The sequence below is a fragment of the Sus scrofa genome, chromosome 9 (assembly GCF_000003025.6).
Source record: "Sus scrofa isolate TJ Tabasco breed Duroc chromosome 9, Sscrofa11.1, whole genome shotgun sequence".
Classification (NCBI taxonomy): domain Eukaryota; kingdom Metazoa; phylum Chordata; class Mammalia; order Artiodactyla; family Suidae; genus Sus; species Sus scrofa.
Genome location: NC_010451.4, coordinates 42,008,583 through 42,031,595, shown reverse-complemented (window position 1 = coordinate 42,031,595; position 23,013 = coordinate 42,008,583). Strand labels below are relative to the sequence as shown.

The window sequence follows — 23,013 nt, the reverse complement described above, 5'->3', positions numbered from 1 at the left end:
AAGAAGCACTCAAAAAAGATTCTTAATATTATTAGCCATCAGAGAAATACAAATTAAAGCAAGTATTTACCTAAAAGAAATGAAAACATAAAAAAAAAAGAGAAAGAAAATTGACTGTAATTTAAAAATTTTTTAAAAAGAAAAAAATGAAAACATGTCTACAAAAAGACTTTTACAACTGGGTCACCATGCTGCACAGTAGAAAATTGACACAACACTGTAAAGCAACTATAATGGAAAAAAATTAAAATCATTATATTAAAAAAAAATGTAGGAGTTCCCATAGTGGCTCAGCAGTTAATAAACCCAACTAGCATCCATGAGGACACAGGTTCGATCCCTTGCCTTGCTCAGTGGGTTAAGGATCCGGCATTGCCATGAGCTGTGGTGTAGGTCGCAGATGCGGCTCAGATCCAGCGTTGCTGTGGCTGTGGTGTGGGCTGCCAGTTACAGTTCCAATTCGACCCCAGCCTGGGAACCTCCATATGCCACGGGTGCAGCCCTAAGAAAACAAAACAAAACAAAACAAAAAGCGCAAGTCACATATGCGCAAAAAAGAAAAACTTTTGCAGGGATGCCCAAGCAGCTGTATTCATAATAGTGAAAAACCGGAAACACCCCAAAAATCCATCCTGAGGAGACAGGATAAACAAATTGTGGTACAGTCATATGATACAATTAAAATTCAGCAATTTTTAAAACATAGCACTTAAAAAAAATGTACTGCTGATGCAATCAACAATACAGATTAATCTCAAAATCACTATGTTGTGGGAAAGAAGTCAGACACAGAGAACACTCTTGCATGATTTCACTGTTCAAGTTCAAGCATCAACAAAATGACTCTGGCGATAAAATCCTAACAGTGGCTGCCTGGTGGGGCACTGAGTCGAATGGAACATCAGGGGAGTGGAAAAGTTCTGCATCTTGGTGTGTTGTTTATACAGACTTGTCAAAACTCATCAGGCTGTACAACTAAGATCCATGCATTTCACTGTATGTAAATTTTACTTCCAAAAAACCTTTTCAAATTGTACACTTCAAATATATGCATTTTTTTTCAACCATGCCCATGGCATACAAAAATTTCACAGCCAGGATCAAATCCACACCACAGCAGAGACCTGAGCAAGAGCAGTGACAATGTCAGATCCTTAACCCACAGAGCCAGCAGGGAACTCCCAAATATATGCACTTTAATATTTTTAAATTACACTAAATTTTTACAAAAGCTAAAAAATGCAGTTACAGAACACTAAACCTATAAAAATAACAAAATCTACAAATCAAAATTTATGTGATGAGAACAGTATTCACATGAAATCTCACAGCCTTAAATACATTTATTTTTAAAAATACAAAAATGTCAAAAAAGAAGAGAAGCCTATGAGTGAGGAGAAATGACTTAATAATAATAATACAAAAGTTAAAATTAGAAAATAAAAATAATAGGTTTGAGAGCTCCCATAGTGGCTCAGTGGTAACAAATGTGACTAGAATCCATGAGGACTCAGGTTCAATCCCTGGCCCCACGCAGTGGGTTAAGGATCTGCTGTTGCCGTGAGCTCTGGTGTAGGTTACAGATGCAGCTCAGATCTGGCACTGCTGTGGCTGTGGCATAGGCTGACAAGTGCAGCTCTGATTCGACCCCTAGCCTGGGAACTTCCATCTGCCATGGGTACGGCCCTAAAAAGAAAAAAAAATAGCTTTGATAAATAAATCCTAGAAATAATTTCTTTGAAAATATCCATAAAATAGGCAAAGCTCTTACAGATTTAAACAGAAAACACATTCAAATCACCGAAAATGATAATCAGGCTTTATTCACAGATATACAAGTACTTCATAATAGTGTAAGAAATTTAAACGCACCACTCTAAACTAAAAATTCTGAAAATAAGCATGAAACACACGATTTGCTAAAAGACACATAAACTTGCAGAAATGACTTGCGAAAGTAGTCCATCTGGATACCAATAACCGTGGAGGAAATGGAAATTTCTGCCTAGGGAATAACTCCAAATGTTGTGCCATGTCTAGGCAATTTTACTACTGAGCTCTAGCAGAGCTCCAATGAAAGATAATTCACATACAATTTAAACTGTTCCAGAGCACAGAAAAGATGGCACTCTTCCCAGTTCATTTTCCCAAACCAGTAATAGTCTAATCCCCAAGTCCAACAAACAGAGCACAAAAAAGGAAATCAAACTAATCTCCCTATTAATATAAATAACATGCTAATCCAGTAGCATGTTAAATATACCAGTTAATTAATTAGTCACTTCAATACCTCAGATGATTAAAAATAATTCTTTTAATAAATGCAAAGATTAAAAAATAATTAAATAGTGCAATATTAAGAGAAACATACAAGCTTCCTGATAATAGAAGAAAACCTCCTTGATCTATCAGAGAATGCCTATTGCATAGAGACAGCCAATATTACTTAATGATGAAATACTAAAGCACATTCCCATAATATTCAGCCACAAGAGCAGTGTGCTAGTTATTACTTAGCACTTTTCTGGAAGGTCTAGCCAATGTAAAAAAAGACAGAATTTTTTAATCAATAAATTATCAATTAAAATTTTAATTGATAAATTAAGAAAAATTTTAAAATTGGTAATTTGTTAATCTCTTAATGTACAGCCTCTGACTCAAAACACTTAACTGTGTTTTGACTTTTTCTTAATTACTCAATGAATTTTACTACATTAATAGTTGTACAACAATCATCACAACCAAATTTTAGAGCATTCCTATCCCAAACCCTCATTTGGAAACCCAACCAGTCTCATATGGAAACCGTTAAGTTTTTCAAAGTCTGTGCATCAGTATCTGTTCTGCAAAGAAGTTCATTGTGTCCTTTTTTTAGATTCCACACGTCAGTGAAAGCATTTGATGTTGGTGTCTCATTGTCTGACTTCACTTAGCATGATAATTTCTAAGTCCATCCATGTTGCTGGAAATGCCATTATTTCGTTCATTCTAATGGCTGAGTAATATTCCTTTGTGTATATATATGTACCACATCTTGATCCACTCCTGTCGATGGACATTTAGGTTGTTTCCATGTCTTGGCTGTTGTACATAGTGCTGCAATGAACACTGGAGTACATGTGTCTTTTCAAGTCATGGTCTTCTCTGGATAGATGCCCAGGAGTGGGATTGCTGGCTCAAATGGTAATTCTATTTTTAGTTTTCTGAGGAATCTCCACAGTGTTTTCCACAGTGGTTGCACCAGTTGACATGCCCACCAACAGTGTAATAGGGTTCCTTTTTCTCCACAGCCTCTCCAGCACTTATGGTCTGTAGACTTTTTGATGATGGCCATTCTGGCCGGCGTAAGGTGGTACCTCAGAGTGGTTTTGATTTGCATTTCTCTAATAATTAGTGATGCTGAACATCTTTTCTTGTGTTTTTTTGGCCATTTGTATATTTTCTTTGGAGAACTGTCTGTTTAGATCTTCTGCCCATTTTTTGATGGGGTTGTTTGTTTTTTTGGTATTGAGCTGCAGAAGGTGTTTATAAATTTTGGAGATTAATCCCTTGTCAGTCGCTTCATTTACAAATATTTTCTCCCATTCTGTGGGTTTTCGTTTTGTTTAGTTTAGGGTTTCCTTTGCTGTGCAGAAACTTTTAAGTTTAATTAAGTCGCATTTGTTTATTTTTGGTTTTGTCATTTAAAAATTTTACTTATTTATCAATTAAAATTTTTAATCAATAATTAATTTGTCAAATTAATCTCAATTTTCAGATGGAAAACCTAATTAAATCAAATGAAAATTCACTAGAAGTCTGTAAGTAGTTTTAAAATATACAAAAGTCAGAGCTCCCATTGTGGCTCAGTGGAAACAATCCAACCAACTAGGAACCATGAGGTTGCAGGTTTGATCCCTGGCCTTGCTCAGTGCGTTAAGGATCCTGCGTTGCCATGAGCTGAGGTATAGGTTGCAGACTCGGCTGGGATCTGGTTTTGCTGTGGCTGTGGTGTAGGCCAGCAGCTACAGCTCCGATTAGACTGGGAACCTCCTCAGAACCTCCATATGCCGCAAATGCAGCCCTAAAAAAAAAAAAAAACAGTATATATGTGTGTGTGTGTGTGTGTGTGTGTGTGTGTATATGTGTGTGTGTGTATATATATGTGTGTGTATACATATATATATATATACACCACCAGCAATCAGTTAAGAAATTTAACAGGAAAAAAGTCCCATTTCAACCAACAATCAGAAACATAAAAGGCCTAGGACACTTCTTAATGAAAAATGTATAACACCACATATGATGAAAACTGCCAAACTTTACCAAGGCCCAGAAGAGAAAACCTGTTTATTAGAATATTTAATATCATAAACATTAAGGTAATCTTAATGAAAACACCAATAAAATATATAAGAAGCTAACACAATAATTCCAATGTTCATTTGAGAGAATAAACAAGTTATGATTGGCACAAATTGTTTGAAAAGGCATGTAAAAAGATAGTAAAAGATGTATATTTGTTTTACCAAGTTTTAAAAATGTACTATAAAGATACACATATAAATGTACTATAAAGATACATATAAATTAAAAATAAAGATACATATAAATTAGAATAATACAGTATTACAACAGAGATAGGATCAGAACCAATTATATATAATCATTTTTCCTATGATAAAAATGACATTTGAATGAAAACACCACCCTGTAGGAGGAAGAGGAGTTATTCCCATTTAGCAGAGGAGGAAATTGAGGATCAGGGAGTAAAGTAACCGGTTCTTAAATCACCCAGTTAGCACCCAGCTAAAAAACATCATTAATCGTGATTATTTCCTGGAGATGGGATTACACACAACTTTTTTCTACTTTATAATGATCCCTTCCTATAACAAACAGAAGTAAGAAGGATATTTTTGAAATATTAAGTGGATGTAAATTTCATTTCTCATATGTTGTGTTATCCTGATTAACCAACAACATTTGGGGGAGAAAAAGAAGTATTACTCAGTTTTGAACCTCAAACAAGAATTCTAGCACACAGAAACAGAAAAGACCTGAAAGCTACCTTCTGTTGCTTGTTTGTTTTTTGAGGGGACAGTACCTTAAAAGGGTATTTAATATCTTTCATATATCGAGAGTCAAGTCTGGCCAACTTGATCGGAGTCCTACAAAATCCATAAAGTAGGCAAGAAAGAAGATATGGCATTCTCACCACCTAGAGAGGAAAAGTAGAAAGGCCTCTTGGTACTGGGAAATGCAGCTAAGAGAGGGGAGAGAGAGAAGTTATCAAGAAAAGTCCTTATACATGCAATCTAAAATACCGCACAAATGAACCTCTCTACAAAACAGAAAGAGATTTGTAGACGTAGAACAGACTTGTGGTTGCCAAGGGGGAAGGGGAGGGAGGGGAATGGATGGGGAGTGTGGGGTTGGTAGATGCAAACTATTACATTTAGAATGATAAGCAACGAGGTCCTGCTGTACAGCACAGGAAACTATAACCAATCTCTTAGGATAGAACATGATGGTAAATAGTATGAGAAAAGGAATGCGTACACACACACACACACACACACACATGACTGGGTCACTATGGTGTACAGAAGAAACTGGCACAACACATAAATCAACGGTAATAAAATTTTTGATTTTTTAAAAAAGCCTACTATTCATACAGCGATTAGGAAAAAAAAGAAGAGTCCTCAATTCTGCTCCCACACCTCCCACAGTCAAACCTTGGGTAATGTTTGCAATAAAAGTATTCCACGTAGTTTGAGGTCATGCCAAAAGCAAAGGGGGATTTGAATTTCCCTTTCCATTTGGAACTTTGATAAAAGAAGGCTGGCAGGCACACTGTGCCAATATACAGCAGTGAAAATGATGACATAGGTAAACAACACCGTGGGATGGGGACGGGAGCGAGATGGGGTCACATAAGGGCATCAGCATCAGTAGGCGCCAAGTGGGAGCTCAGGCATCAATGCAATGTGAAGGAGAACTTTCCCAAGAGTGACCATCCTGCATTTCCTTTGACTAGAAAACACAAGCTACCCTGACCACAAGAGCATCAACAGCAGCTACAAAAGAGGACGGCAACAGATGCTCAGAGATGAAGTGGCACAAGTTACTCATGGATCAGAGTTCAGTGGGAACCAGCACAGACAGCTCCTTCTTAGGAGAGAAATCTTTCCTGCTACTGGGAAGTCATGTAAGCTTTTCTGTGCCCAGAGAGCAACCAGAGCTAGAGGAGGAGGAAGGCAGAGCAACTAAGGGGCATAAGGCAGGGAGAGGAATCCTCCAAGACGGTCCACTTACCAACTAAAAAAAAAAATGGAGAAATTATCTGATTCCTTTTTTTTTTTTTTTTTTTTTTTTTGGTCTTTTTAGGGCCTTACCTGAGGCATACGGAGGTTCCAAGGCTAGGGGGAGAATCAGAGCTGTAGTCACCAGCCACAGCCACAGCCTTGTCAGATCGGAGCCGCTACTTCGACCTACACCACAGCTCACAGCAACAATGGATCCTTAACCAACTGAGCGAGGCCAAGGATTGAAACTGCGTCCTCATGGATGCTACTCAGATTCATTCCCCCCAAGCCACTATGGGAACTCCTGAAAGGTACCTTTTTAACCTGGAAGAGACACTGACTCATGATGGGAAATTTGACTTCTGCCCCCTCAACAGGAGGAATAATACTAAGCCAGTCACAGAGGAGTTAGAAAGCTACACTGTTTTCCATATCTGACTTTCAGTTTATCAATTGTGACCCCACTATGGGTTCTTCATAAGAGTATCTATCATGTGTTTAGCACTCAAGGTGCTGTGCTTTAAAAAAAGGCTTTACAGGAGTACCCATCTTGGCTCAGTGGTTAACAAATCCAACTAGGAACCATGAGGTTGCGAGTACAATCCCTGGCCTTGCTCAGTGGGTTAAGGATCTGACGTTGCCGTGAGCTGCGCTGTAGGTTGCAGATGTGGCTTGGATCCCGTGTTGCTGTGGCTCTGGCATAGGCTGGCGTCTACAGCTCTGATTAGACCCCTAGCCTGGAAACCTCCATGTGCCGAAGGAGCGGCCCAAGAAATGGCAAAAAGACAAAAAAAAAAAAAAAAAAGGCTTTATATTCATGTCTCATTCCATACAATAATCTCAAGAGGCAGGTGCTATCATTGTTTCTGAACTACGGAGAAGCAAGCTGCAATTTAGAAAGGTTAAGTAAATGTGACCAAGATTAGACAGCAAATAAGTGACACTGAAGATCTGAATCCAATGGCAGAACCCTCTCGATACAACCTGTGTACCACTATGGCACTCACTCTTCAGATGTTTAAAGAATGTTAAATGACTAACCCAATCAGCAGAACTGGGCTTTGAATCAAGGCAGTGTGGCTCAAGACACACCAGTTTCTATTTCTTGAATGATTTTTCAAGTATTTTAACAAACCTACTTAAAACGTAAATCTTCCTCTTGCTTTTATAACTATTGGAAAACATGGGGAATACACAGATTACAGTAGTGGGAAATGAAAGAAAAAAATGAAAAAATTTAACAGAACATAAAGTTCAGCAAGGTTTTATGAATAGAAACTCTGAAAGAAAAGATGAACTAGAGGGAGGAGTGAAATTACTGGTAGCTGGACACTGGGAACAGGGAGCGGAACCTAACTTGTCATCTAATGATGCAGAATTACAACTAACGACCAGATCTGGGAATGGGTTTGGAGCCCAAGAAAGAACGCTGAAAAAGCCTTGTGAAGTACACATGCTCAGATATCGTAAGATAACCGCACCTACCACTGGAGAGAAACATCTTAAGAAATAACACAGTGGAATTCCCTGGTGACCAAGTGGTTAAGGGCTCAGTGTTGTCACTGCTGAGGTTCAGGTCACTGTTGTGGCTTGGGTTCAATCCCTGGCCCAGGAACGTCTGCATGCTGTGGGTGTGGCCAAAAAAAAAAAAGAGGGAGAGACAGAAGTGACACACTTGTAGAGGAGTGTTGGACAATCCAAGCTTTAGTAGTGCTCAGAAACAAAACACAATGTTGGAAGGCCTGGGAAGGCCAACACGACAATACTCGGTGTGCGCTGGGGGGAAGGGGGTTGTGCAAGATCTTTGTAGTCGTAGACTTATTAGCTAAGAATCTTGCACCTGCTTTCATAACAGAGGTGAATAACTAAAGGAACATAATTTTCTGCTATGTAGAAAGGACAGAGAGGAGCAAGAAGGTTGTAAATGTTCAAAATACAGTTAAAACTAATGGAAAATGCTCAAAAATCCCAAATAATCAGGACACGTGGACTCTTATTTTCGAGGAGATTTCCTGGGAGTTACTGAGATCCTTTCATGAGTACTTAGGTAATACCTACACTTCAGAGACAGCACTAGCTGCTTAATTCAGTTGGTTAAATCACAGTTTTGACAAGGCCAGCATCTTGAGTGTCCCTGGTCAGTTACCTGCCTTGTTCCAGAGCTAAGGGCTGCTTTCCTCACTTCACAGTCAATGGTGAAAAGTCTGTCCAGTCCTGAATTTCATATTTGGATTCACAGTGGGCTGTGGGCTACTTGAGAACAGGAGATATTTTTTCATCTCTGTATCCCCTGAGTCTTGCAGACCAACAGTGCCGGTACAGGAGAAATGGGTGTAGAAGGAGCAGGCAGGCAATCGCCACTTGCTAATGAGCACAAACTGAGATTCTTCAGTGTGTCTTTCAGCTGAAACCTGTGCGTGGATGTTCTTACAGTATCCATGCTACCTTCCTCCACGTGCCGAGGTAGAAGAAATATTCAGCTGATGCTTCTGATACCTGCCAGCATACAAGAAGTCTGTAACAAAAACAGCAGGGCTGAAAATTGTTTATAAGGAGTATTTGTTTTACCAAAGAGTGAAATGGTGGCCGGGGGGGTGGGGTGGGGGGGTGGAGGAATTTGCAATAAGGTCTCAGCTCCCAGTGATTTGCCCTTGGAAGGGGGACAGATTTCAGAAATTTGCAAACAGACTAAATTAAATGTCATCAATGACCATTTGAAGGGAAAGTGATTTACACTTCATGGGAGATTATACAAGTGGATTGACTACTTCCCAAAAGTACATTTCTCCTATCTTAATTTTAAAATTCAAGCATCATTTTTTAAAAATTTCTTCAAGTGGGATCTTCCCAGGCTCTTGGTCTTATTTGGGCTCAGCCACCTTTCTTATGAGTTATTTTTAAAATTTCACTTCTCCTGTCATAAGAAATATTAAAAATACCCTTCATCTTCACATGTTCTAATAAAAAGTTCTGTTATTGCAGTTTTTAATTCATCTGAGCTAGGCTTCTGCCCTTTTTAGGCAGAAAAAGGTTGCTTTAAAGTTGCTTATCTTATGTGTTTATTTTGTATTGAACCATAGTTGATTTATAATGCTGTGTTAATTTCTGCTGCACAGCAGCATGGCTCAGTTACACGTATATATACATTCTTTGTTTTATATTCTTTTCCATTATGTTTTACCATAGGGCATTGAATATAGGATTCTGGGCTATACAGTAGGACCACGATAATCTTTTTTTATTTTTAGGGCCTCACCTGTGGCATACAGAAGTACCCAGGCTAGGGGTCAAATAGGAGCTGCAGCTACCAGCCTACACCACAGCCACAGCAACGCCAGATCCAAGCCTCATCTGCAACCTACACCACAGCTTAAGGCAAAGGCCAGATCCTTAACCCACAGAGTGAAGCCAGGGATTGAACCTGCATCCTCATGGGTTATTAGTCGGATTCTTAACCTGCTGAGCCACAACAGGAACTCCCACATGACAATCTTACCACGTATTTTAAAAACCTAACCAAAATCTGGGATGAATCCTTTTCTATGCTGGGCTTACTCTGAAATTTGTTAAGCAATGAGATGGAAACCTCAGGACACAAATCAAAGGTCTCTGCTGTTTCCCAAGGCAGCACTAAGCAATATTAAATGTGCTTACAAGCAATATTAAATTTAATTATAAAATTAAATATTAAATTTCCTCACAGTTTTCAGTCTTCCGCCACAGTGTGATGGATGCTTCCACCTCTCCCTCGGTAAGCTGGGAATTCACTTGGTATCAAGGGTTAGACACCCAAGTTCTCTGCACAATACAGGGCGAAGGTTCTGACTCTTTCTGCTCATCTCCTGGGACAGAAATAAATGGCCTTTGGTGAATCCAGTCATAACTCCAGAATTTTGTTTGAGGCAAGTTCAGTGGCACAGTCCCTTGCTGATCTCTAATTAAACATTAAAACAGCAAGCAAGCAAGCATAATTTCTAGAGAAAGATTTCTCAAAGGAATGAGCAAATATTGTATATTCTCTTCTCTTGTAATAAATATCATTTATTTTCCTGAAACAAAGCATTCTGTTATTAACTGACTTAAAATTAACAAGCCACAATTTGATGACTCCTTCCCATTTTTTTGTTATGGTAAGTATAAGGGAATAGGGTAGTGGGCTTCAAGCCCATAAAAGACATTTAATAAATATATCCGAAAATATCAGAGTAAATACTTTACCCACCAGGTCACTGGATTCATTAGTACTCTTTCGGTTATTAATGACAACGGTCCACCTCCATCCGTTGTGAGAAAGAATATTATCACTTAACTAGGATAAGGGATTCAAAATGACAGCTGGCAGAATTAATATAGTTAAAACACCCAAAGCAATCTACAGATTTAATGCAATCTCTACCAAAATGCCCATGACATTTTTCACAGGACTAGAACAAATACTCCTAAAATTTACATTGAACCACAGAAGATCCCCAACTGCCAAAGCAATCCTGAGGAAAAAGAACAAAGCTGGAGGTATAACCCCTCCAGACTTCAGACTATACTACAAAGCTACAGTAATTAAAACATGTTATTGAAAAAAAACAGACATATAGATCAATGGAACAGAACAGACAGCCCAGAAATAAACTCACACACCTACAGTAAATTAAACTTTCACAAAGAAAGCAAGAAAATACAATGGAGGAAAGACAGTCTCTTCAGCCAGTGGTGTTGGGAAAGCTGGCCAGCCATACATAAATCAGTGAAATCAGAACACTCCCTAACACCATACACAAAAATAAATTCAAAATAACCTAAAGGTTTAAATATAAGCATATTAAATATGACAGTATCAAACTCCTAGAAGAGAACCTAGGGTTTTTTTGGTTTTTTATTTTTTTGTTTTTGTGTTTCTGCCTTTTCTTGAGCCGCTCCTGCAGCATATGGAGGTTCCCAGGCTGGGGTGGGGGGTCTAATCAGAGCCGTAGCCGCTGGCCTACATCAGAGCCACAGCAACATGGAATCCGAGCCGTGTCTGAGACCTACACCACAGCTCACGGCAACGCCGGATCCTTAACCCACTGAGCAAGGCCAGGGATCGAACCTGCAACCTCATGGTTCCTAGTCGGGTTCATTAACCACTGCACCATGACAGGAACTCCAATAGAACCTAGTTTTATTCTCTGACATAAAACGTACCAGTGTTGGGAACTATGTCTGGTCACTTGTGATGGAGCATGATAATGTGAGAAAAAAGAAGGTATACATGTATGTGTGACTGGGTTACCTTGCTGTGTAGCAGAAAATTGACAGAACACTGTAAATCAGCTATAATGGAAAAAATAAAAATCACTATATAAAAAAAAAGTACCAGTGTTTACTTAGGTCAGTCTCCCAAGGCAATAGAAATAAAAGCAAAAATAAACAAATGGGCCCTGATTGAACTTTAAAGCTTTTGTACAGCAATGGAAATAAGAAACAAAACAAAAAGACAACCTACAGAATGGGAGAAAATATTTTCCAATGATGCAACTGACAAGGGCTTAATTTCCAAAATATACAAACAACTCATATAACTCAATAACAAAAACAAACAACCCAATCAAAAAACGCACAGAAGGAGTTCCCGTCGTGGCGCAGTGGTTAACGAATCCGACTAGGAACCATGAGGTTGCGGGTTCGGTCCCTGCCCTTGCTCAGTGGGTTAACGATCCGGCGTTGCCGTGAGCTGTGGTGTAGGTTGCAGCCACGGCTCGGATCCCGCGTTGCTGTGGCTCTGGCGTAGGCCGGTGGCTACAGCTCCGATTCAACCCCTAGCCTGGGAACCTCCATATGCCGCGGGAGCGGCCCAAGAAATAGCAACAGCAACAACAACAACAACGACAAAAGACAAAAAAAAAAAAAAAAAAAAAAAAAAAAAAAAAAAAAACCGCACAGAAGACCGAAATAGACATTTCTCCAAAGAAGACATACAGCCAGCCAAAGGTACATGAAAAGATGCTCAACATCACCATTAGAGAAATGCAAAGTAACACTATAATGAGGTATCATCTTACACTGGTCAGAATGGACATCACCAAAAAGTCTACAAATAAATAAGAGAAAGGTGTGGAGAAAAGGGAACCCTCCTACACTGTTGGCAGGAATGTAAATTGGTATAGACATTCTAAAAAAAAGTATGGAGGTTCCTTGAATTTTTTTTTTTTTTTGTCTTTTCCAGGGCCGCGCCTGTGGCATATGGAGGTTTCCAGGCTAGGGGTAAATGGAGCTGTTGCTGCCGGCCTACACCACAGCCATAGCAAAGCCAGATCCGAGCCGTGTTTGCAACCTACATGACAGCTCATGGCAACACTAGATCCTTAACCCACTGAGCAAGGCCAGGGATCGAACCCGCAACCTCATGGTTCCTAGTTGGGTTCATTAATCACTGCACCATGAAAGGAACTCCCTCCTTGAAATTTTTTAAATAGAGTTACCATATGATCCAGCAATCCCACTCCTGGACATATATCCAGAAAAGACAAAAGTTCCAATTTGAAAAGATACATACACCCCAATGTTCAAAAAACCACTATTTACAAAAGCCAAGACATGAAAGTCTCCATCAAAAGACAAATGGATAAAGATGTGGTACACACACACACACACACACACACACACACACAATGGAATACTACTCAGCCATAAAAAGGAATGAAATAATACCATTTGCAGCAACACGGATAGACCTAGAGGTTATCATACTAAATGAAGTAAGTCAAACAGAAAGAGACAAATATTATATGGTATCACTTATCTGTGCAATCTAATAAATAGAACAAATGAATTTATTTACAAAAAAGAAACAAACTCACAGACATAGAAAACGAATTTATGGTTACCAAAGGGGAAAGGGAGAGACGGATAAATTGGGAGTATGGAATTAACAGAAGCAAACTACCATACATGAAACAGATGAACAATGATTTACTGTATAGAACAAGGAACTAAATATAATATCTTATAATAAACTATAATGAAAAGAATAGAAAAAAGAATATAGATATATATATATACATATGTATAACCGAATCATTTTGCTCTTTACCTGAAACTGACACAATATTATAAATCAACTATACTTCAATTAAAAAGAAAAAAAGTGGGACCCACCATTCACACACCAGAGGGTCATGGAGCTCATCTCTCTCCAGCTCTCAAATTGGCTTCTGGTTATAGTCCGCCTTCCTTCTTCAGAGAAGCCCCTCACAATGCAGCAAGAAAAGCGACTGCCCACTCATCCAGATTCACTTCCTTCTAGCCCAGTGACCACAACAGGTAAAAAAGATTTTCCTCTTCTAACATCCAGGTACCTATTCCAGGAAGGAATGTATATGGGTCATGTGCTCACCCGAAACCAAGCACTTGGCCCAAGGGATCCCTATCCATGTGTGTACAAGCCATGTGGTGCGGAGGCAGGTACCAGGCCTGACAGCTCACCTGGTGCTATGAGGGCAGACTAGTTCCCCAACAATGACAGATGTAGCAGATATATGGCTACTACAGTCAAATGTTTTAAAGTGACAAATGTTATTCTTTTCTTAAAAAAACAAAAAACAAAACTGGAATCCCAGTTGTGGCTCAGCGGTAACATACCCAACTAGCATCCACAAGAATGTGGGTTCAATCCCTGGCCTTGGTCAGTGTGTTAAGGATCCAGTGTTGCTGTGAGCTATGGTGTAGGTCAAAGACTCGGCTCAGGATCTGGCATTGCCATGGCTGTGGTTTTGGCCAGCAGCTGTAGCTCTGATTCAACCCAGCCTAGGAACTTCCATATGCCATATGTGTGGCCCTAAAAAAAAAAACAACAAAACAAAAAACGAAACTATTGTTTATTTATCATCAGAAATAATGTTGTGTGTGTGTGTTTCTATTGTCATGGAAGTGGACTGCTGAAGAAACATGTACTTCTGATAAGGGGCTGATATCTCAAATATTTGGAGCTCATACAACTCAATAGCAAAAACAAACATCTAGTTAATAAATGGGCAGAGGATCTGAACAGACATTTACCTAAAGAAGATTTATAGACGGCGAACAGTTGCTGAACATCACTAATCATCAGGAAACCGCAAATTAAAACCACCATAAGATATCACCTCACACTTGTTAGAATAGCTCTTATCAGAAAGAAAAGAAATGGAGTTCCTGTTGTGGCACAGCAGAAATGAATCCAACTAGTATCTGTGAGGATATGGGTTTGATTCCTGGCCTCGCTCAGTGCGTTGAACCCGGCATTGCTGTGAGCTGTGGTGTAGGTCACAGACATGGCTCACGTCCCACGTTGCCATGGCTGTGGATTAGGCCAGCAGCTGTAGCTCTGATATCAACCCCTAGCCTGGAACTTCCATATGTGGCGGAAAAAAAAAAAAAGACAAGAAATAACAAGCATTAAATAGCAAGGATGTGGAAAAAAGGGAACCCTCCAGCACTGCCGAAGAATGTTAACTGGTGCAACTATTATGGAAAACAATATGGAGGTTCCTCAAAAAATTAAAAATGTAATTACCATATGATCCAGCAATTCCACTTCTGGATATTATCCAAAGGAAAATGAACAAACACTAATCCGAGGGGACATATTCACCCTTACGTTCACTGCAGCATTACAGACAACAGCCAAGACCTGGAAATAATCTAAGGGTCCACTAACAGATACGGTACATGTACACAATGAACACTACTCTGTTATAAAGAAGAATGAAACCTTGCCATTTGTGACAACATGGATGGACCTTAGGGCATTATGCTAAGTGAAATAAGTGAGACAGAGAAAGACAAATACTGTATGATCTCATCCGTATAATCCAAAAAACAAAAACAAAAAAACCCAAGCTCATTTATAGATACAGAGAACAGACTGGTAGTCATCAGAAGGAGAGATAAGAAGAGTTTGAGCAAAATGGTAAAGGTGATCAAAAGGTACAAATTTTCAGTTATAAAATAAGTAAGTTGGAGTTTTCTGGTGGCTCAGCAGGTTAAGGATCCAGCACTGTCACTACTGTGGCTGGGGTTGCTGCTATGGGGCAGGTTCAATCCCTGACCTAGGAACTTCTGCATGCCACAGGCATGGCCAAAAAATAAATAAGTCAGGGGAATGTAATGTACCTTATGGTGACATTAATAGACTATATTGCATATCTGAGAGTTAAAAAAAGGAGATCCTAAGACAGATCTTTAACTACACTTCATTGTAGTGATCATTTTACAACATATACGAATATCAAATCATTGTGTTGCAAATATGAAAGTGATTTAATGCTATATGTTAAATACACCTCAATTTAAATTTAATTTACAAAAGAAGGAAGAAATGCCACCTCCCTGGTCCCAGTGAAGACATCAGAGAGGGGGCCCAGCACTCCAGGTGATTCTGATCCATCCTAAAGTTTGAGAACCACTGGCCTAGCTGCCTTTCCCATTTGAGTGAAAAGATTTATTTTCAGTCATAGGCAGTTACGAATAATAACAGCAGGGATTGCAAAATGTTTCCACAAAAGGCTAAAGAGTTAACACTTTAGGTTTTGTGGGCCATGAGGCAAAATCAAGGTTATCCAGATTTTTATGTAATCCTTTAAAATACAACCACTTAAAAAGGTAAAACCATTCCTGGCTGGTGGGTGGGCTGTACAGAAGCAAGCAGTGAGTTTGGTCAAGAGTTTTGGGTCAGGCAGACTTGTAAAAATATATACATATTTTAAAGAAAAAGACACAGGGAACTGTATCCAGTCTCTTGGATACAGAGACTGGATATTATGATGGAAGATAATAAAGGGAATATGCATATATATATGTATATGTATGACTGGGTCACTTTGCTGTACAGCAGAAATTGGCACAACATTGTAAATCAACCACGCTTTAATAAAAATAAAGAGATTAAAAGAGGAAAAGAAACATGTACTTCTAGATGAAGTATAAACATTAACATTCAGTGGAAAAGATAAGGACTTTATCACCCTAAAGCATTTCTCAGGGAAAGATAAATACATCACCACGAAACTGACCAGACAGCAGCAAACAATGCAGTCATGGTCATCACCCTTGGCCAGCATTTCAGACTCTTTCCTAGCAATGTTTTCATTCACAGGGTCAAAAAGCCATTGAATGTCTGCTCCTGAGAAGTCCAGACACTAAAATGAAATGAAAACCATCAGTGAAACGCATATGGAAGTGGAGAGATGTGACTTTGAGGCTATCTTAATTGACTTACCCTGAAGGATATGTTTTAAGATCTTGAAGCAGGAAATAGATAAGTCCCAGGCTGAGCAACTGGAATCTATCCCCTGTAGATAGATCCTTCAAGATAAAGAATTATGGCAGGAGCAAGGAGGAGCGGCATCCTGCTCGGATGACGTATTTCTTATTCTTTAGGTCAAGGAGACCTCCAGATCTACTCATTCACAGAAAGGCTCCTCAGGGGTCAAAGAAAGGAGGGGGCACCAAACCACAATGCATCCTGTCAACTTCCCACAAACCTTCTGCTAGAATCCATCCTGGCCAAAAGATGTGCACACACACAGGGGAGGGCGCTGACTCAGGCTAAATGCAGGCTCAAGGCCAGTCGCCAGATGAAGCAAGATGATTGGCCATTAGAAGCCTGGAAGGGGAATTACCATCATGGCTCAGTGGTTAACAAATCCGACTAAGAACCATGAGGCTGCGGGTTCGATCCCTGGCCTTGCTCAGTGGGTTATGGATCTGGCATTGCCGCGAGATGTGGTGTAGGTTGCAGACATGGCTCGGATCCCGCGTTGCTGTGGCTCTGGTGTAGGCCAGCGTCTATGGCTCCGATTAGACCCCAGCCTGGGAACCTCCATGTGCCATGGGTGTGGCCCAGGAAATAGCAAAAAGACAAAAAAAAAAAAAAAAAAAAAAAGAAAGAAAGAAAGAAAGAAAAGACAAAAGAAGCCTGGAAGGACTGCCCCACACACAAGTGATTTAAACCACCTTTGAAGCATGTGCTGTTTTCTTCTCTTGCTCTGTCTCTCTCTGCTCCCCACTGCCACCCCCAGAGCCTACCTCTGCTTTCAGCACACTTATCTTCTCTCTTAATAAACACTTTATTGGCCTCACCACTCTCAGTCTCTTTTGCCGAATTCCTTCTCCAAAGGGACAAACACTGGGGACCTACATCAAGGGATTAGGGTTTAGTGTTCTCACCCCACAGCCACCTGAGAAAAATCACAATGTGAGTGTGATTGATGCCTGGAATAAAAACATTGCAGGTGGCACTAAGAATATCCACCCTCCAAATTGTGTGACTGGAAATCAGACTGAAATGTTTTTAACTTGCTTTTTGCTAAATTACAAATTTAGAAAATTGCCAAAGGCCACTCTCCATAGATAGCCACATGGATGCCACACACCCAGTGTCCCTCCCATCACTCCAGCCATTGTCTTGCTGGATCCTCCTTTACCTTCCAAAAATATACCCTGAATTACTCACACTTCGTTCTAGACTTCCTTCTCATCTTTAGCCTTTCTTTGGGTGACCTCATCCATTCCATTCAATTCCCATCTATCAGTCTCCCTAGTGCAGACCTGTCCAGAGCTCCTGAGCGTCAGACAGCTGCATCCAGCTGCCCCCTACACAATTCCTTGTGGCTGTCTCTGTGTCCAAAAACTGAACTCATTTCTACCCATCAACCCCAATATGCTCTTCCTCCAACATTCAGTATCTCAGGAAGCGATACCACCATCCGGCCCATTACTCAGATTTGAACTCTGGGTGTCATCTTAATACCTCCCTCTCCTACAGCATCTCCTTCCACATTGAAACAAGCACAAAATCCAAGCCTACCTGCTAAAGATCTCAAAACTGTCCACTTTTCTAAACGCCCGCTAATCCAAGCTAGCATCCTTCTTTCCTTAACTACTGCAGTAGCTGCCGAACTATCTGACAACCATTCTTCTCCCTTTCCTCTGCCAATCCATTCAGATCCAATTACAGCTATCTCTGCCCTTAAAAATCTTCAAAGGCGATAAATTCCAAAGTCTCAAAGGGATGTGTTGGGACTAACTGCCCCAGAATCTTATAGAGGAGCTTGTTGAAACACTGGCTCTTGAGTTACAGCAGACCCAAAGAATCAATATCTCTAGGGACAAGCCCAAAACACTGAATTCTGAATCCCAAATCCTCACTAAAGTTTATAGGCTCTCTTTTATCTGACCTCCTGCACTCTGGGCTGAGGTGGGCACTTTATTCACTATCCCAAAGCACCCTATACTTCTCCTGGAGCTGCACTCAGGGCACAAGTTCCTATGGGTTAAACTGATTCCCTGCCAGAGAGTAAGCTCCAGGAACCGCACCATGCCTGCCATGTTTACTATTTATTCCTAGTGCCCAAGACGGCGAGACACATCTGCTGTTTAATATCCACTGCCATGCAGAATCAAAGGGAATTTAATGGAAAGGACTTTCTCCTTAGCATGGTTAGTTAAACATGCCTGAAAACATCTTCATTTGTTGATACAGTGCACACAGACCGAGAAAAGAAAGGGCTCTGATAACAATGACTGGAGTAATTAATTAGTGGCCTGGAGGAGAAAGTTTAATCTTCAAAATCAAAGTAATTATTTGGAGGTGGATAACAAGCTCTTCTCCTGTCTCCAATGAGATCAAATGAACAGAAATAAGCTTTGGACTGCATTCAGAGTTTCTGATCACAAGCACTGTAAGGGCACGTAGGGAAAGACACCTCCCCCTCCATTTCCCCTTAGAAAACTTGTGATTATGAATTCTGTCTCTGTCCTTTTGAGAGGTATGTAAATCTTTTTAGAAGCTAAATAAGCTTCTGGCCAGTTTTACAACTGAATGTCTTTCTCAAGGACCTAGAAGCCACCTCTTTTCTTTTTCTTTTTTTAATTGTTATTTCCCCAATACAATTTTTTTTTCTGCTGTCCAGCATGGTGACCCAGTTACACATACATGTATTCTTTTCTTTTCTTTTTCTTGGCCTCACCCTTGGCATGAGGAAGTCCTCAGGCCAGGAATTGAACCCAAGCCACTTACTTTTTTCTTAAATGCAGAAAGTCTTCTTTAATGTCTATATTTGCTGCTCCTATTTCTCTCCTTCCGTTTTCTCTTGAAGCCATTCCAATCAGGCTTTTGTCCACACCCCTCCACCAAAATTGGTCTGACCCCCGATCGATCTATGGCAGCAACAACTTCACGTCCTTAAGCGCTGGGGCATAAGGGAACTCCAGGAGCCACCTCTTTCAAATGTAAACATCAAGGCAGAGAGTGACCCAGGCCTCCCAGGCTCCATGAGAGTTGAACTTAGCCTCTGGCCCCAAATTCTACCTGTCACAGAGATGTGAGAAGCTTCACTGTTGTTCCAGATGAAGATGATTCACACAGATGGTCACACCAAGCGAATGTCAGTGCGGTGAACTATTTATGACAAATGGTGCTGTCTCGCCCTCTTACCACCAGAGGCCTGGTTATCGTTTACCTTGAGAACATGGATGTAGAAGGTTATAGCTGCCTGGCTAGGTGAGAGGGTGAGAGTTCCTTCTGCCTTCACATTCTCTTTAGCAGATGGCTTGGGATGAGCATCTCATTCCACTTAAACCCTTATTTGATGATAAAACTGTTTTGTCTTCTACCTTTGTGAAGCAGCTTTCTGGGGTGGCTGGAGAGTATATTTTGAATTCTAATTCCTCAACAGTACTGATCACCAGCAAGACTGGCCAAGTGAAAGGTGGCAAACTGGTGTGTGCAAAGCTGCTCACCAGCAGAGAGCCAGCTGAAGCTGAAGCAGCTTGTGCATGTCATCAGATCCTGTGCAGCCAAGGGCCCTGCACTGCTGAGTGGGGAGGAGAGACCCTGCCCTGCCATTGACATGACACTGTAAATCAACTATACTCTAATAAAAGTAAAAAATAAAGCCTATCTTTTCTGATTTAAAAAAAAAAAAAATCTTTTCTGGAGTTCCCTGATGGCTCAGCGGGTTAAGGACCCACCTTTCTCACTGTTATGGCTCTGGTTACAGCTGTGGTGAGGGTTCAATCCCTGGCCCAGGAAGTTCCACGTGCCTCAGGTGTGGCGAAAAGAGAACAGTTTTTTCCACTTGTAGGTTACTTGCCCACTGTCTCTACTGACTTCTCCCTCCTGGTCTCAGCCTTTTTTTTTTTTTTTTTTTTTTTAAACTCTGGCACATTTTAGACTAGAAAGCAGAGCACACTCAGACCCAGCCCCACAGAAGGACAGAGATGCATCCTGAGGGATTTGGTGAAGGCGGATTAACAAACATCACTGAGGAAGTGGTTGCAAAGAAAAAGATGAGATGTCCCAGAGGGAGTGACATCCGGCAAGACTTCACATTAAATGAACTCTGGAAAATATTTCACAACACTAAAGAGGAAAGGCTAAAATGCTGGAAGCTGATCCACAAAGGCAAGCACTCTTCAAACTAATCTTGGTGTTGCAGCTGAACAAAACACTTTTTCGATTTTTAATATTTCTAATGTTTTAAATCGCATGTGCTATAAATTTGAGTTTCACTTATTTTTTTCACCTCCCAACACATTAATAACCAACCTACTTAAAATGTTGAATGTTTTGACAACAAATTTTACAGGTCACAGAACACTGTAATTTTTCCCACTGATTTGCAAGATCGCTTTAGATGGTTTTAGTGTGTGTGGTCTTGCACTATCATGCACAGCAAGGACCAACTATATTTCTTATTCCTCATTAAAAAGTTAATACAAGTATGGAGTTCCAGTTGTGGCTCAGCAGAAATGAATCCGACTAGGACCATGAGGTTGCAGGTTCCATCCCTGGCCTCGCCCAGTGGGTTGGGGATCCAGCGTTGCCGTGAGCTATGGTGTAGGTCGCAGACAAGGTTCGGATCTGGCATTGCTGTGGCTCTGGTGTAGGCCGGCAGCTACAGCTCCTATGAGACCCCCAGCCTGGGAACCTACATATGCCACGGGTGCGGCCATAAAAAAAAAAAAGACAAAAAAAAAAAAAAAGTTAATACAAGTACCGAAAACAGCATCTGTCACACAGTTAGGGCTCAATAAGTGTCTCGTGTTATTCCAAAGGCATTACATACTGCTAATCTTTTTTAGTGCATAAAGTTTTCCTTAATGTCCATATTTGCTGCTCTTTTTCTCTCCTTCCATTCTCTCTTGAAACCATTCCAATCAGGCTTTTGTCCACACCCCTCCACCAAAATTGCTCTCCTCAAAGTCACCAATCACTGCTGAATGGCTAAATCCAACAGTAGCTATAAATTTGACTTAATATACTTGACAGTAGCATTTAATTCAATTGATTACAAACTACTTTGGCTTCTAAAGACCACACTCTCCTGGTTCCTTCCTACCCTGAAGGCAGACCCTTTTCAATTTCCCTTGCTAGTATTCGCCCTCCCTCTCTCCCTCTCTCTCTTTCTCACTCACACACACACACACACACACACACACACACCCCTTATCAAAGCCATCAGAATATTCTGTCAACCTGTTACCTTCTAGTCATTAGAATTACCCCTATTTTACAGATGAAGAAACTGAGCCACAGAAAAGTTACATACTTGTCCAAAGTCACACAACTAATTAGTTGCAGAACTGAGAACTGACTAATACCCAGGTAGGCTAGCCTTAAGACTTTTAAAATTGGAAATTTCGACATCAAGGGTCCCTGCGTGTCCCACCCCCCCCACCAAAAAAAACTGAGGTCTAATTTCAAGAGTGCTTTTGATAAAGACAAAAATAATCATCTTTCTAACAGTTTCTTCCAACTAGACAATTCAGAAAGTAAATTTAACATAAAACATAGCTTTGTAAACCAAAATAAACCTTTGTAAACCAAAACACAGCTTTAACAGTCTGTAATGGAATTTCCCTGTTTTATAATCTTTGTGTTTGTATATACTTTTAAAAAATTAGAACCATATTTTGCTTTTTTAATTTTTTAACTCAAATGTATCATGCTTTACCCATTATAACAGTGTCCTCAATAAAATTAAACTTCAATTTTTTTGGAAACCCTAAGGACTGGGAGTAAGAAAATTTGCCATTTTAAAACTAAGAACTTTTTCTATTTCTCCAGAAATAGAGGATTACTTCACTTTTAACACACTGATTGTTTTGAAAAAAACACTCTTTGGTTTTGCAAAGATGAGGGCAAGAGCCTATTCTGAAAAAGGAAATACTGAGAAAATGAAAAGCTAATTGATGAGTAAAGAGTCAAGAAAACTGGATAGATTTGATCGAATCAAATCCAATTTAATCACTGTCCCAAGACTGACTTAAGGAAAGCAGTACTTTGGGAGGCCTTCAGAAAAATATGAACACCCTTCATCATTTCATAATATTTCTTGTCTCAGAGAAGGAAATGAAATTATCAGATTAGGATTACTGCCTATTGTTCTCTGGGCACAGCAATGCCTGCATGCCTCTTCCCCAAAAGATGTTCTACACTTAAAGATAAGAAAAACAGCACCTCAAAATTGCTTGCCCAACACCTCTTTGAAGGAGCTTCCAGTGTGGTTCAGTAGGTTAAGAACTCAACATAGCATCTGTGAGGTTGCAGGTTTGATCCCTGGCCTTGCTCAGTCAGTTAAGGATCCAGCATTGTAGCAAGCTGCAGCACAGCTCACAGATGCAGCCTGGATCCTGCATTGCTGTGTAGGCCCCAGCTGCAGCTCCAATTCGAGCCCTAGCCTGGGAACTTCCATATGCCATG

The 23,013-nt window shown here is 40.2% G+C and overlaps 1 long non-coding RNA gene and 1 pseudogene across 1 annotated transcript; one reads left to right on the top strand and one right to left on the bottom strand.

The window, feature by feature from the left end:
- Window positions 1-16,525, top strand: part of LOC110255558 — a 55,716-nt pseudogene extending 39,191 nt beyond the window's left edge.
- On the bottom strand, window positions 4,314-13,953 carry LOC102157630. Its single transcript, XR_002335650.1, has 3 exons — window positions 13,425-13,953; window positions 9,995-10,135; window positions 4,314-8,808 (listed from the first exon to the last, which is right to left on the bottom strand). It is a non-coding gene; the product is annotated as an uncharacterized LOC102157630 (long non-coding RNA).